General features: G+C 36.5%; 1 pseudogene; it reads right to left on the reverse strand.

The window, feature by feature from the left end:
- Window positions 1–12570: 12570 nt before the first annotated feature.
- The window catches only part of LOC109570111 (large ribosomal subunit protein uL24 pseudogene), a 36628-nt pseudogene continuing 31835 nt past the window's right edge, over window positions 12571–17363 (reverse strand).

Consider the following 17363-nt stretch of genomic DNA (forward strand, 5'->3'; position numbering starts at 1 on the left):
TAACAGGAATATAAAAACATACTTATTCCATGGATCATAGAGGCAATATGTCAGTCATCCAAGCAATTTTCAAAACTGGCCTAGCTACAACTAGTCAATTCAGGAGTGGCTAATTAGAAATATTTCTGGAAAAGCAACACAAAAGACATGATTCTGCCATCTAGCCCTCATCTCTCCCTTCCCACAATGGTTGCCCTTAGTGAAGAAGAAATTTAAAGTAGAAGAAGAATTAATTTTCTCTACCCTTATTTATCATGGCACACACTTAAGGGGATATGTATGCTGGAAGAACAAGCTTAATATGATGACTAAAGGTGATGCAGGCGCCAGTGAGTCACATGAGGATAGAAATAGTCCAGATTCTCCTTTCAAGAAATGTCATCCAGACAAAATTTGGAATTCAGATTGAATAAGCTTTTTAATACATTATTTTTCATATAAGAATGTGAGTTACCATAAAAAGAACTCAGTGTTATCACTTGTCCATGTCAAGAAGATCATGTATATACAGGGTAGATTCCAGAAAAGATCAAGGGAATAATTGCAATTTACTGAGGATAGAATTTGGTTTTGCTGCAGCAAGAACAACAGTAATGCTTTTACAGGTGATGCCACTGAGATCAATGAAATCAAGAAAGAAAACAAATTATAGGGTCACATAGTAAATGGATGAGTCTGAATTCAATCTCACCTTGTAGAGTTTGCCTTCTTGAGTTACTAAGGAAGGAAATATTAACCTGGTCCCTCAGAATGTACTGTCTACGTAAGGAAGGATTGAAGTGCAGAGTGAATCTGACCTCTCAAGTATAAAGGTGCATGAGTACTGACTTCTCTCCTTCAGAAGTCATGGGTTCTGGGGAGGGATGATAACAAGGTCGGGCTCCCACCTGAAGATGCTGCTGTGCAGCCAGATAGGAGTCTCAGACACTTTACAGGGCCTATCTAGGAAGATGAAAGAATTACAACAGACATTTTAAACTCAGAATTCATTCTGAGTGCCAAGCAACCTTTAATAATGATACTGCTTTGTGTATTTGACCCTGCACATTTCATACCTAGTCAAATATTTCTAAATGCTCCTTGTGATGCAGAACAAGTACTTAGTGGTTGTGCTGATATATGAGATCAAATGATAGGCATCAGTGCTCCAGAAAAAGGACTAGAGCATTTCAATTTATGAAAGATTCAAAGTCAAGACAAGACATGATCTCAAAGAAGCAAATGAGGGAAGAGAAAGTTTTTCCTAAATCTTAGGGGGAAATGATCCAATTTTTAGGGGGATAAAAGATAAGCAGGATGAATGTACTTTAACATTGAAGTGTTTGGATTGTATTAATAAAAAAAAAATAGTGTAAATTTTTTTCTGACTTCCTGCTCCTTGCATATGCAGTAGAGCACAATTCCTACTAAAATCCCAACAGTATTTTTTGTAGATGTATCTAATTTAGTTACTTAATCCAAGGAAACCAAAACAATTTGGAAAAAGAAAAAAATTGAAAGAATTATACTATCTGATTTTAAGACAACATATAGCTAAGTTAAAAAAAAAAAATATGTACTATTGGCAGGGTTAAGGACACATGGATTAAAGGAACAGAATCAAGAAGCCAGAAACTGACCCACCCAGAAACAGTCAGCTAATTTTCGACAAGTGTGTCAAAGCAAATAATTAAAACTCAACCTAAATCTCACATCTTATGCAAAGCTTACTCAACAAAGACTGCAAGACTACACAGTGTTAGAATGACAGTCTCGTCAACAAATGGCTCTGGGAAAACTGTATATCTATGTGTAAAGGAAATTAGATTATTGTTTAACATGATACACAAAAATAAGCTCAAAATAGATTGAAGACCCAAATGTGAGACCAGACACTGTAAACCTCCTAGAGGAAAATATAGGCATACCACTCTCTGACATAAATCATACCAACATTTTTTTGTCTCCCAGAAAAATGGAAATAAAACCAAAAATAAACAAATGGGACCTACTTAAACTTAAAATCTTGTGCACAGCAAAGGTGGAGAAGGCAATGGCACCCCACTCCAGTACTCTTGCCTGGAGAGTCCCATGGACAGAGGAGCCTGGTGGGCTGCAGTCCATGGGGTCGCTAAGAGTCAGACACGACTGAACGACTTCACTTTCACTTTTCACTTTCATGCATTGGAGAAGGCAATGGCAACCCATTCCAGTGTTCTTGCCTGGAGAATCCCAGGGACGAGGGATCCTGGTGGGCTGCCATCTATGAGATCGCACAGAGTCGGACACGACTGAAGCGACTTAGCAGCAGCAGCAGCAGCAGCACAACAAAGGAAACAATAAACAAAACAAAAGACACCTCCAGATTGGGAGAAAATATTTGCAAATGATGTGACCAACAAAGGATTAGTCTCCAAAATATACAAACAGCTCATGAAGCTCAATATCATCAAAACAAACAGTCCAATCTAAAAAATGGGCAGAAGATATAAACAGACATTTCTCCAAAGACATACAGATGGCCAAAAGGCACATGAAAAAAGGTGTTCAACATCACTAATCACTAATTATAAAAGAAATTCAAATCAAAACTACAGTGAGATATCACCTCATAGCAGTCAAAATGGCTCTCATCAAAAAATGCACAAACAGTAAATGCTAGAGAGAGTGGGAAGAGAACAGAACCTTCCTACATTGTTAATAGGAATGGAAATTGCTACTGCCACTGTGGAGAGCAGTATGGAGACTCTTTAAAAAACTAAAAATAGAACTGCCATATTACCAATCAGTCCTGCTCCTGGGCATATAACCAAGGAAAACATGTCCCCAAAGTAAGAATGCACCCCAATCTTCATTGTACAATAGCCAAGACATGGAAGAAACCTAAATTGATCAACAGAGGAATAGATAAAGAAGATGTGGTACATATATTCAATAGAACATTACATAGTCACCAAAAAAGAATGAAATAATGTCATTTGCAGCAACATAGATGGAACTAGACACTGTCATAATGAATGAAGTAAGTCAGAGAAGGAGAATTATCTTATGACATGCTTTATATATAGAATCTAAAAAGACATGATACAAATGAACTTATTTACAAAAGAGAAACACACTCACAGACTTAGAGAAAAGACTTCTGATTGCCAGGGAGGAAAAGGGGGGCAGATGGGATAGTTAAGGAGTTTGGGATGGACAGGTACACACTACTGTGTTTAAAATGGATACCAACAAGGAACTATGGATAGCACAGGGAACACTGCTCATTGCCATGTGGCAGCCTGGACGGGAGGGGAGTTCGGGGGAGAATGTGTACATGTATGTGTATGACTGAGCTAATTTGCTTTCTACCTAAAACTATCACAACATTGCTAATAAGCTATTTGTTATTGTTGTTGTTTAGTTGCTACATCATACCCAGGTTTTTGTGACCCTACGGACTGTAGCCCACCAGGCTCCTCTGTCCGTAAGGTTTCCCAGACAAGAATATCCTAAAGTGGGTTGCCATTTCCTTCTCTAGGGAATCTTCCTGAACCAGGATCAAGCCCATGTCTTCTGCATTGGCAGGTGATTCTTTACCACTGAGTCACCCGGAAAGCCCATGCAAAATAAAAAGTCTAATAAAAAATAAGTTAAAAGAAGAGAAAAAAAAAAAAAAAAACTTAACCAAATGCATAGTAGACTTAAATGTAAAACAAAATAAAAAATTAGAAGTGTAAGAAAAAAAAACATTGGTACCTAAGGTAAAATTAAAAAACAAACAAAAGGCACCTCTTACTCAAGACCCCAAAAGCATGACAAATAAAAATTTTAAAATATATAAACTAACTTGCTTAATAATAAAAGGTTTTGTTCTTCATAAAGAATATGTTAAGTAGATTAAAGACAATGCAAACTGAGGCAAATTATTTGCAAATCACATATGACCAATGATTTAGTTTCATAGTATGCAAGTAACTTTGTATTAATAGGAATTGCTTAAAAATATAGATCAATCAATATAGATCAATTTAAGGAGAGTTGACACTTGCTAGTTTAGTATTCCAATTCACAAACATGTTATATCTCTCCAATTACTTAGATTTTCCTGGATTTTTTTCACTAGGTATTAATATTTTTTAACATTCAACTACTACAGATGTTTGGATATACTTATCCCTGCATACTTCATTTTTTAGGGTGAGTGATGACTAAAGTTGCTGTGTTTTCAAATTTGGTTTTCCCTTGTATTTTTCAGTATATAGAAAAAAAACTGCTTTTAGTTATTGACTATGTGTCCCGAAACCTTGCCTAACTTACTTATTTGTCAAGGATTCTAGAATTATTTTTGGTAGATTCCTTGGTATTTTCTACGTAAATAACTATGTCTTCTGCAACTAGTGGAGCCTCTGGATAATGGTGAAAGAGGAAAGTGAAAAAGCTTGTTTGAAACTCAGCATTCAAAAAACTAAAATGGTGACAACAGGTCACATCAATGCACGGCAAATAGAAGGGGAAAAAGTAAAACCAGTGACAGATTTTCTCTTCTTGGGCTCTAAAATCACTGTGGATGATGACTGAAGCCAAACACATGAAAAGATGCTCAATATCACTCATTATCAGAGAAATGCAAATCAAAACCACTATGAGGTACCATTTCACACCAGTCAGAATGGCTGCGATCCAAAAGTCTACAAATAATAAATGCTGGAGAGGGTGTGGAGAAAAGGGAACCCTCTTACACTGTTGGTGGGAATGCAAACTAGTACAGCCACTATGGAGAACAGTGTGGAGATTCCTTAAAAAACTGGAAATAGAACTGCCTTATGATCCAGCAGTCCCACTGCTGGGCATACACACTGAGGAAACCAGAAGGGAAAGAGACACGTGTACCCCAATGTTCATCGCAGCACTGTTTATAATAGCCAAGACATGGAAGCAACCTAGATGTCCATCAGCAGATGAATGGATAAGAAAGCAGTGGTACATATACACAATGGAGTATTACTCAGCCATTAAAAAGAATACATTTGAATCAGTTCTAATGAGGTGGATGAAACTGGAGCCTATTATACAGAGTGAGGTAAGCCAGAAGGAAAAACATAAATACAGTATACTAACACATATATATGGAATTTAGAAAGATGGTAACAATAACCCAGTGTACGAGACAGCAAAAGAGACACTGATGTATAGAACAGTCTTATGGACTCTGTGGGAGAGGGAGAGGGTGGGAAGATTTGGGAGAATGGCAATGAAACATGTAAAATATCATGTAGGAAACGAGTTGCCAGTCCAGGTTCGATGCACGATGCTGGATGCTTGGGGCTGGTGCACTGGGATGGCCCAGAGGGATGGTATGGGGAGGGAGGAGGAAGGAGGGTTCGGGATGGGGAACACATGTATACCTGTGGTGGATTCATTTTGATATTTGGCAAAACTAATACAATTATGTAAAGTTTAAAAATAAAATAAAATTAGAAAAAAAATAAAAGAGTTTATGAATAACAAAAGTATAAAACAGCTGTTTCAGAGCATGTTAGGCAGATAGTTGAAAGTAAGTCTAAGATAAGAAAAAACCAACAAAATTTAGTAGATAATAAATTAGAAGTTTTTCCTGTACTAAACAGAGTCAAAGAATTAAGAAAAATTGACAGGAAAAAGACATTAAGAAAATTGAAAGCATTAAGAAAAAAATAAGCATTAAAAAAAGCATTTCCTTAAAAGCATTAAGAAAAACTGCAAGAGTTAAGTGTGGAAAAATAATCTCTCAGTGGAGTTTCCCACTGTGTATTTTTTTCACTGGAGAAGATGCAAGTCTGACAAAGGAAGAATACTTACTTGTTCCCCTTGGAGTCCTGGGAGTCCTGGATGCCCCTTGAGACCCTGCAATGGTAAAGGTGAAGACATGCTATGAAAAGTAAACCCATGTGAGTCCAATAACTAACCACAGTTTTCATTCACCCCAACTTCCAGTTTTCTCATTAATGAAAATGTAATTATTACTAATCTATGTCTTATTAAATGTTATCCTTTTAATTTAATAAAAATTTAATTTTATTAAATAATAAATTCTTATTAATAATTCTTAAAAAAAAAGATGCTTGCTTCTTGGAAGGAAAGTTATGGCAAAATAAAATGCTAGATAGCATATTAAAAAGCAGAGCTATCACTTTACTGACAAAAGTCCATATAGTCAAAGTGATGGTTTTTCCAGTAGTCAGGTACAGATGTGAGAAATGGACCATAAAAAAGGCTGAGCACTGAAGAATTTATGTTTTTGAACTGTGGTGTTGGAGAAGACGATTCAGAGTCTTTTGGACTACAAGGAGATCAAACCAGTCAGTCCTAAAGGAAATCAATCCTGAATATTCTTTGGAAGGACTGATGCTGAAGCTGAAACTCCAATACTTTGGCCAACTAATGCAAAGAGCTGACTCATTAGAAAAGCCCCTGATTCTGGGAAAATTTGAAGGCAGGAGGAGAAGGGGATGACAGAGGATGAGATGGTTGTATGGCATCATTGACTCAATGGATGTGAGTTTGAACAAGCTCCAGAAGATGGTGAAAGGCAGGGAAGTCTGGAATGCTGCAATCTATGGGGCCACAGGGTCAGATATGACTGAGTTACTGAACAACAATGCATACTTAGGAAGAGGAATCAAACTAAAGAGACTATATTAAATATTATCTTCATGGTTACTCAAAATAGTATGATAATAGCTACATTATCAAATTTTGGTTTTTAAATAAAGTTTTGCACCACCCTCCTAAAATTCTTAATTCTCATTTTAACATAGTATGTTGTCTTCCTGCTCTCTTTCAGTTCTTTTTTCTCTATATATCCAGAATGTTCAAGCTGCTCCCTCAACTCCTAGCACCATCATTCACCTGATAAAACAGGCTGAAACAGCACAATTCCCTAATGATAAATAAAGACCAGGTAAGGAGCAGTCTTTAATTTGTATGTAACCATTAAGATAATATAATCATAGAGGAACCAGGTTCTAAATGAGGGCATATTTAAGTAAGAACATATAATCATTTGGCTTTTTGCTTTTGCTGTTCATTCATGCTGCATGCTCAGTCGCCAAGTCATGTCTCACTTTTTGAGACCCCATGGACTGTAGCTCTCCAGGCTCCTCTGTCCATGGGATTTTCCAGGTAAGAACCCTGGAGTGGGTAGCCATTTCCTTCTCCACTGGTGTTCATTCACATCAGGTTTATTTTTAGCCAAGAAGTAGTCTGAAGTTCATTCTGTCATTTTTCCAGAAAAGCAGTTTCCCTTCCAAATTCAGTTTCTATAGTGCTTTAGGCAAAGTTCAGCGATTACATCTCTTCCAATCCTTTGTAACATACAGTTTACTGTAATAATGTATTTCTAATGTAAATATCATTACCATTTAAATAATTACATACTTTTAATTTTCACAAAAATTTTTGGTCATTGATGTTATGTTGAATTGGCAAAACTCAGCAGTTTTATCTGGGCAATATATACTGTATCTCAAAGATTAGGAAACGTTAAGCTAGAAGAAAGCTCAACATATCACCTTAACCAGCTCTGGTATTTGAGGCAGTGGAAGAGAACATTGTAGATGATTACCTAAATTTACACCATACTGTTGTTTTTGTCACTAAACATGTGTAACTCTTTGTGACCACATGGTCTGCAGCAAGCCAGGCTTCCCTGTCCTTCATTATTTCCCAGAGTTTGCTGAACTTCATATCCATTGAGTTGGTAATGCCATCCAACCATCTCATCCTCTGTTATTCTCTTCTACTCCTGCCTTCAATCTTTGCCAGTATCAGGGTCTTTTTCAATGAGTTGGCTCTTCACATCAGGTGTCTGAAGAATCTGTTTGGTCTTTGATGCTTAGGGACATTTATCCCTTGACAGGTCTTTCTTTTTATTTTCTTGTTTTTTGTTCTGTTTTGTACTTTGTGAAGAATGTGGGCCTACTATTACTCTTCAATAATATTCTTCAGTCAGCGGAGACTTGTCCATGAATAGATATAGTCCAACACAGTAAATGAGATATAAGAAACTTTCCTCCATACTAAAATAATTAATAGTGCTAGGGTCTGAATATTTATGTACCCCCAAAATTCACAGGCTAAAATCTTACCCTTTAAAGTCATAGAATTAGGAGGCAAAGTCTTTGGAAAATGATTAGCACATTTCGATGATGTCCTTATCAGAAAGCTCAGGAGAGCTCCATTTCCCCTCCTTCCATGTCAAGACACAGCAGGAAGCTGCCATACTTGTATAAACCAAGAAGTAGATTTTATCAAATTTCCCCATCTTGTTCTTGGATTTTCAGCTTCCAGAACTATGAGAAATAAATTTCTGTTGTTTATAATTCACCCAGTTTATAATATTTTGTTACAGCAATCTAAATGCACCAAGACAAATAATCTTAAAAACCATGAATGAAAAACTTGGGCCCATCTCAACCCAATAAATATCACATAATTATGAGTAGAATTAGAGCATAAAGCCAGTGTTGTAGATGACAACATAAAACTATGGGAAGAGCTTGAAGATGATACACTGACCAGTCACAGCTTCAGTCATCACTCTAGACTGTCCCTCTTCTGAGTCAAAGTAAACCTATTTTTTAAGATAATTTTTTGTTGTTTTTGGATCCATTTACTTAACATAATTCTAACACATACAGAAGCTAACAAATTTAGACAAGATACAGCATGGAATAACTTGAGAACACATGCCAGTACATAAAAATGTGACAGATTAGAACTACCAAATCTTCAAATTTATAGTATTGATATTTGTGAAATGCTGTCTCTAGGATAAAAAAAAAAAAAAAAAAGAGGAGGCTACACATGCTGAGGAATAACTGAAAATTTGAACATGACAGGATTTGGTGAAAAGCAGAAGACAAGATTAAATGAGAAATGAAGGGCTATAAGATTTTAGGAGTGGATGAAGAACATATCAAGTATTGAAAGAACAGTAGAACAAAATGTAAAAACAAAATAATCATGAGGAATTTCTCCTCGCACTAAGATTATAGGTACTGATAGAATGTACTATATACTTTAGAATACATTGCATATTTTCCCCCAAATCATAAATAATGTGGATATAATCCAAATATTATAATCATATTTTATTTGTATTCCATGTTTATATGGAATATATTAATAGAATTGTCCTCAGGTCTTACTTTGAGATATATAAATTATTTATCCATTTTGTGCTTTCTGATTCAAACAAAAAATTTTGAGGTTGTTAAAATTTAATTCTGACAGAATGAAAACCACAATCACAGAAAACTAATCAAACTGATCACAAGGATGGACCTCAGCCTTGTCTAACTCAATGAAACTATGAGACATGCTCTGTAGGGCGACCCAAGACATACAGGTCATGGTGGAGAGTTCTGAAATAACATGATCCACTGGAGAAAGGAATGGCAAACCACTTCAGTATTCTTTCCTTGAGAACCCCATGAACAGTATGAAATGGCAAAAAGATAGGATACTGAAAGATGAACTCCCTAGGTCAGTAGGTGCCCAATATGCTAATAGAGATCAGTGGAGAAATAACTCCAGAAAGAATGAAGAGATGGAGCCAAAGCAAAACAACACCCAGTTGTGGATGTGACTGGTGATGGAAGTAAAGTCCAGTACTGTAAAGAACAATATTGCATATAAACCTGGAATGTTAGGCCCATGAATCAAGGTATGTTGAAAGTGGTCAAACAAGAGATGGCAAGAGTAAACAATGACATTTAAGGAAGCAGTGAGCTAAAATGGACTGGGATGGGTCACTTTAACTCAGATGACCATTGTATCTACTACTGTGGGCAAAAATCCCTTAGGAGAAATGGAGTAGCCCTCATAGTCAACAAAAGAGTCTGAAATGCAGTACTTGGATGCAATCTCAAAAGTGACAGAATGATCACTGTTTCCAAGGCAAACCATTCATATAACAGTAATCCAAATCTATGCTCCAACCAGTAATGCTGAAAAAGCTGAATTTTAATGGTTCTATGAATACCTACAAGACCTTCTAGAACTAACACACACACACACACACACACACACACACATCTTGTTCATTATAGGGGACTCGAATGCAAATGTAGGAAGTCAAGAGATACCTGGAGTAACAGACAAATTTGGCCTTGGAGAACAAAATGAAACAGGGCAAATATTAACAGAGTATTGCCAAGAGAATGATCTGGTCATAGTAAACATACTCTTCCAACATCATGAGAGAAGACTTTACACGTGGACATCACCAGAGGGTCAATACTGAAATCAGATTGACCATATTCTTTGCAGCCAAAGGTGGAGAAGCTCTATATAGTCAGGAAAAAAAAAAAAAAAAGACCATGGGCTGACTGTAACTCAGATCATGAACTCCTTATTGCAAAATACAGACTGAAATTGAAGAAAGTAGGGAAAACCACTAGACCATTAAGATATGACCCACATCAAATCCCTTATGATTATACAGTGGAAGTGACAGATTCAAAGGATTAGATCTCACAGACAGACTGCCTGAAGAACTATGGATGGAGTTTCAGATATTGTACCAGATGCAGTGATCAAGACCATCTCCAAGGAGTGAAAAATGTAAAAAGGCAAAATGGTTGTCTGAGAAGGCCTTACAAATAACTGACAAAAGAAGAGAAGTGAAGGCAAAGGAGAAAAGGAAAGACATACCTATTTGAGAGCAGAGTTCCAAAGAATAGCAAGGAGAGATTAAAAAAAAAAAAAAAAAAAAAGCCTTCCTCAGTGATCAATGCAAGAAATAAAGAAAAAAACTAGAATGGGAAAGACTAAAGATCTCTTCAAGAAAATTAGAGATAGCAAGGGAACATTCCATGCAAAGATGGGCACAATAAAGGACAGAAACAGTATGGAAATGACAGAAGCAGAAGATATTAAGAAATGGTGGCAAGAATAGAGAAGAACTATACAAAAAATATCTTAATGACCCAGACAACCATGATGGAGTGATCACTCATCTACAATCAGACATCCTGAAATGCAAAGTCAAATGGGCCTTAAGAAGCATCAGTACAAACAAAACTAGTGGAGGTGATGGAATTCCAGTTGAACTATTTCAAATCCTAAAAGATGATGCTGTAAAAGTGCTGCACTCAATATGCCAGCAAATTGTGGCCAATCAGCAGTGGCCACAGAGCTGGAAAAGGTCAGTTTTCATTCCAATCCCAAAGAAAGGCAATGCCAAAGAATGCTCAAACTACCACACAATTGCACTCATCTCACATGCTATCAAAGTAATGCTCAAAATTCTCCAAGCCAGGCTTCAACAGTACGTGAACTGTGCACTTCCAGATGTTCAAGGTAGATTTAGAAAAGGCAGAGGAACCAGATGTCAAATTGCCAACAACTTCTGGATCACAGGCAAAGAAAGAGTTCCAGAAAATCATCTATTTCTGCTTTATTGACTATACCAAAGCCTTTGACTGGGTGGATCACAACAAACTGTGGAAAATTCTCCAAGAAATGGGAATATCAGACCACCTTACCTGCCTCCTGAGAAATCTGTATGCAGGTCAAGAAGCAACAGATAAACTGATCATGGAACAACAGACTGATTCCTAATAGGAAAAGGAGTATATCAAGGCTGTATATTGTCACCCTGTTTATTTAACTTATATGCAGATTACATCATGTGAAATGCCGGGCTGGAGGAAGTACAAGCTGGAATCAAGATGGCCAGGAGAAATATCAATAACCTCAGATATGCAGATGACACCACCCTTATGACAGAAAGTGAAGAAGAACTAAAGAGCCTCTTGATGAAAGTGAAAGAGGAGAGTGAAAAAGTTGGCTTAAAACTCAATATTCAGAAAACTAAATCATGGTATCTGGTCCCCTCACTTCATGGCAAATAGATGGAGAAACAATGGAAACAGTGAGAGACTTTATTTTATTTTTGTTTGGCTCCAAAGTCACTGCAAATGGTGACTGCAGCAATCAAATTAAAGGTGCTTGTTCCTTGAAAGAAAAGTTATGACCAGCCTTGACACCTTATTAAAAAGCAGAGACATTATTTTGCCAAGAAATGTCTGTCTAGTCAAAGCTATGGTTTTTACCATAGTCATGTATGGATGTGAGAGTTGGACCATAAAGAAATCCAAAAAATTGATGCTTTTGAACTGTGTTGTTGAAGAGTCTTGGGAGTCCCTTGGACTGCAAGAAGATCTAACCAGTCCATCCTAAAGGAAATCAGTCCTGAATATTCATTGGAAGGACTGATGCTGAAGCTGAAGCTCCAATGCTTTGGCCCCCTAACGCAAAGATCTGACTCTTCGGAAAACACACTGATGCTGGGAAAGATTTAAGGCAGGTAGAGAAGGGGACAACAGAGGATGAGATGTTGGATGGCATTACTAACTCAATGGACATGAGTCTGAGAAAGCTCCAGTCGTTGGTGATGGACAGGAAAGCCTGGCGTGCTGCCATCCATTATGATGCAAATAGTTGCATATGACTGAGTGACTGAACTGAACTAAAATTTAATTATTTCTAATGAAAAGGACAGTCATGTATGTTTTTAAATAATTTTAACAGTTTTTAATGAAAGCTGTTGACAAGATGACTTTATTCCTGCATCTTCTCAATTGTTTCTTCCTTATATTTGCCCTTTTCTTTTCCTACTTGGTCAGATTTGGCTCTCCCTTCCAGGATCTTTATGCAGTCTTTGGTTTTAGTCTAGTGTTAACCACCTTGCTGGGGTGAATGCCCACATAGAGAGTTGTACCATTAGCCTTTTCCTGCTGCATTTCTTCAGTGTAGTTGACACATTTCTTCGTGTAAACCTGGACTGCTTTGCTAATTTGCTGCCATTTGTAGTGCCCTCCTACAACTTGTACTTTCTGAACTTCATTATCCTTTTAGATGGGCAAGGACTGAACCTTGTACTTCTGTCTCAGCTCTTTAGAAAGAGGAGAAGACATAATTTTCCTGTGAATGTGGGAAGGCGCATTGAAATGTGTTTTTTGGTTCTTGCTTAGGTCAGAAATCACAAAGAGATTTGACTCTTCTGACCATTTGAATCTATGAAATGGAGCGTGAACAGAGTAAACCTCCTTCAAAATGAATGAAATCGGGCCCTATATCTAGAACCCAGAAAATGCACAGAACTTGGGTCCAAAAAATCTTCCAGTGGCCAGTGAGGCCTGAAAGTTTTACCAAGAAAGTACGCCAAGACCATTCTTTAAGAAACTACTCTGCCCAGACTAGATTCCATCGCCACAGACTTCCCTCCCCTTCAGCTCATCTCAGATTTCCAAGTGTCAAAACCCTCTTACCTCTGGCTGGTGGTGCTAGAAGAAAGGCCAAGACCACCCTGGCCCCTCTGTGGCTACCAAAACAGTACTGGGGCACTGGGGTCAAGAGGCAACATGGCCTGAATGGATGGCTGTGGATTGTATGCCTTGTCTCAGCAAATTCTTACCTGCTGGCCAGCCAGTCATGTACTTTTTTATTCTCACATACATGGTTCAAAATATAGAATATCCACAAGAAATAGAATGAAAATCACCAGGAATAATTGTAAGATAAAGGTATTATTCTTAATTGTAAGTTATTATAAGAAATGTAGTTGATAAAATGTTTTATTTTTCATTATATGTCTTTTTGTCCTCTTATACACATTCAATATTGTATTTTACTCCTGTGTTATCTTCAGTAATTTAAAGGGGAAATTTAAGTGAAATTATACCAAAGATCTCAAAGTAAAAATCCAAAAGTAAAAATGAATCATTTTTTTTTTCTTAAACAAATGGAAAGAAAGATAGAATCACACATATGATAACACACAGTAATGAGCTCTCATGCTCTCACTCTGTGTCAATGACCAAAGCTGCCACTCAATTGTGCCTCCTCAGACACATAATTGCAGTAATTCTCTAGCAAATCCTGATGAGGAAGTTATCTTTATCCAGAGCTCTAGTGAGCATGTCGTGTTAAAATTAAAGCAGACAATGACCTTTATGTCTCAGTTCTCATTTCTCAATAATTACCATTCTGAATCTGCACTTCAAGTAACAGATAAACAAGGTTGATTTAGGAAAACATAAAGAATCTTTCTGAAGTATTCTTTTTCCTCTGATAATAACTGTCTAGAGGACAAGCATGCATGCTTAGTCACTCAGTTGTGTCTGACTCTTTGCAAATGCAGGGACTGTAGTCTGCCAGGAACCTCTGTCCATGGGGTTATCCAGGCAAGAATACTGGAGCGGGTTGCTATTTCCTCCTCCAGAGAATCTTCCCCATCCAGAGATCGAACTTGAGTCTCCTGTGTCTCCTGTATTGGCAGGGAGATTCTTAACCACTGTGCTATCTGGGAAGTTCTACTATCTATACAGTTCTCATTCTTTTTATACCCACTAGCAATGGTCCACTTTTGATTCTCTCTCAATGATAGTTTCTTTTTATATAAAATTAATTTTATTTGTACCTCTATGCCTTTTCTCATGCCATTGCCTATAAGGACATTTCAATAATCCAAGTTATCACCTTTAAAGTACTCTATTAATCACTATTGCTTTAAATATCATGTTATGTAAAGTGTTGATCTGTGGTTCCATAGAATCCTGTACATATATCTATCTGTATTGCTCACAATACTATATGGAAATAAATCTCTTTGTGTGCTTTCCCCCTACATTTGAATTTCATAATAATAGACATTGCAAATTATTACATTCTATATTTTTTATATTTACTTATTTATTTTTATTTATTTTTTATTTTTTTAAATTTTATTTTATTTTTAAACTTTACAAATTGTATTAGTTTTGTATTTTGTCCTCAACAGTCTGGCTACCTTAGGAAAATTGCAAGAAATAAATTGGTATATTTGAAAATAAGCCAGGAAAGATAAACAAGAAAATAAAACTGGGACTTAGAATTTCAAATTATGGAATTCCTCAGATATTAATAGCCAGGACATGGAAGCAACCTAGATGTCCATCAGCAGATGAATGGATAAGAAAGCTGTGGTACATATACACAATGGAGTATTTACTCAGCCATTAAAAAGAATACATTTGAATCAGTTCTAATGAGGTGGATGAAACTGGAGCCTATTATACAGAGTGAAGTAAGCCATAAAGAAAAACACCAATACAGTATACTAATGCATATATATGGAATTTAGAAAGATGGTAAAAATAACCCTGTGTACGAGACAGCAAAAGATACAATGATGTATAGAACAGTCTTTCAGACTCTGTGGGAGAGGGAGTGGGTGGGATGATTTGGGAGAATGGCATTGAAACATGTATATTATCATATATGAAACGAGTCACCAAGTCCAGGTTCGACGCACGATACTGGATGCTTGGGGCTGGTGCACTGGGACGACCCAGATGAATGGTATGGGGAGGGAGGAGGGAGGAGGGAGGAGGGTTCATGATGGGGAACACAGGTATACCTGTGGCGGATTCATGTTGATGTATGGCAAAACCAATACAATATTGTAAAGTTAAAAAATAAAATAAAATTAATTTAAAAAAAAGTGAACATCCTCTTTTCTTATACCTATTTCTTTATTTTAATTATCTAGACTTTGGCATAGAATGTGAAGCAAAGTAAACTTTATGAAAATTCGGTTCTATGTTGAACAAACCTATGCTCAAGTGAAAATGTGAGATTATAAATATATTGTTCCAGAAATAATTTAAATGTACCCTAATTGTTCACTGAGGCACTATTTACAATAACCAGAACATGAAAGCAGCAAAAATGGCCATTGACGGATGAATGGATAAAGACGTACATGTTATATATAATGGCATATTACTAAGCCATAAAAAAGAACAAAATAGTGTCATTTGCAGTGACATGGAGGGATCTAGAGATTGTCATACTGAGTGAAATAAGTCAGACAGAGAAAAGTAAATGTCCTATGATATCACATATATGTAGAATCTAAAAATATGTTACAAATGAATTTGTTTACAAAACAGAAAGAGATTCACAGGTGTAGAAAGCAAATATGATTACCAAGGGCAAAAGGAAGAAGGAGGGATAAATTGGGAGATTGGGATTGACATGCACACACTACTATATATAGAATTGACAACTAATAAGAACCTACTCTATAGTACAGGGAACTCTGTTCAATACTTGGTAATGACCTATATGGGAAAAGTTATCTTTAAAAAGTGGATATATATATATATATATATATATATATATATATATAATTGATTCACTTTGCTGTACAGCAGAAACTTATACAACATTGTAAATCAACTATACTCTAATAAAAATTAATAAAGAAAAATTATATAATCTGACATTCTATTTATTCTTTGATATAGTTACTTTCAGGAAAGAAATATGTCTAAGTAAAATAATTCTCTAGGAATACATTAGAAAATGAAGACTGAAAAAGAAACCTGATAACACACATATACAAACAGACACACACATACATCTCACATAAATATTAGAGAATGTATTAGAGTTTCATTCAAATAATATTAGATTTATTTCTAATGTAAAAATATGCTAGCAGTTTGTGTTTGATGTGAGTGAATATGGAGGAGTAGGTAGTTCCAAAGGGGTTGTCCCTCTACAAACACAATCAAAGTGAATGAAAACTGTCAGTTACTTTTTTTTAAGTCTTAATAAAAAAAAAAGAAGAAGAAGAAGAAGTCAAAGGCTTATTTTTGTTGTTAGTCACTAAGTAATGTCTGACTCTTTTGCAACCCTGTGGACTATAGCCCACCAGGGTCCTCTGTCCATGAGATTTCCCAGGCAAGAATACTGGAATGGGTTGCCATTTCCTTCTCCAGGGGATCTTTCCATCTGAAGGATCAAACCTGCCTCTCCAATTGCAGGCAGATTCTTTACCACTGAGCCACCAGGGAAGCAACAAAGATGTATAGCAGCCAAGTTGGGGAGTTTTGAAGTACTTGCCTTTGTCCTACCTCTCTCCTGTCTCCAAGATGGTCTTAAAATGACAACCAGTATTCCAGTTTGGCATTCTGGTCCCTTACTCTGGAGGAAGGAAAGCTGATCTTGTTCTCAAATAGTTATTTTTATCTGTTTTAGTCTAACACTTACTTGTAGGAATGGTGAAAGCACTTGCCTCTGCTTCACCTGATCAAGAACTTTCTCAGGGCAGAAAAGTGGCTACACAGAGGGTATTTCTCAAAAACCATGGAAGGCAAGTAAAGAACCCACTGCTGCCTAGAGCACATGATTGCAATTTGAGGGACAATAAAAGACTGCCAAAAGCCTGAGAGGAAAATCTGTGGAGAAAGGGTCTTTGAAGAATTATAGAATTGAAAATATCACATGAGTATTGGGGAATATAGGAAGCCAAGTGCATAGGAAAGCCAAGTGCAAACCCAGGGGAAGGTTTTTGTTAAAAACAA

The sequence above is a fragment of the Bos indicus genome, chromosome 16 (assembly GCF_029378745.1).
Source record: "Bos indicus isolate NIAB-ARS_2022 breed Sahiwal x Tharparkar chromosome 16, NIAB-ARS_B.indTharparkar_mat_pri_1.0, whole genome shotgun sequence".
Classification (NCBI taxonomy): domain Eukaryota; kingdom Metazoa; phylum Chordata; class Mammalia; order Artiodactyla; family Bovidae; genus Bos; species Bos indicus.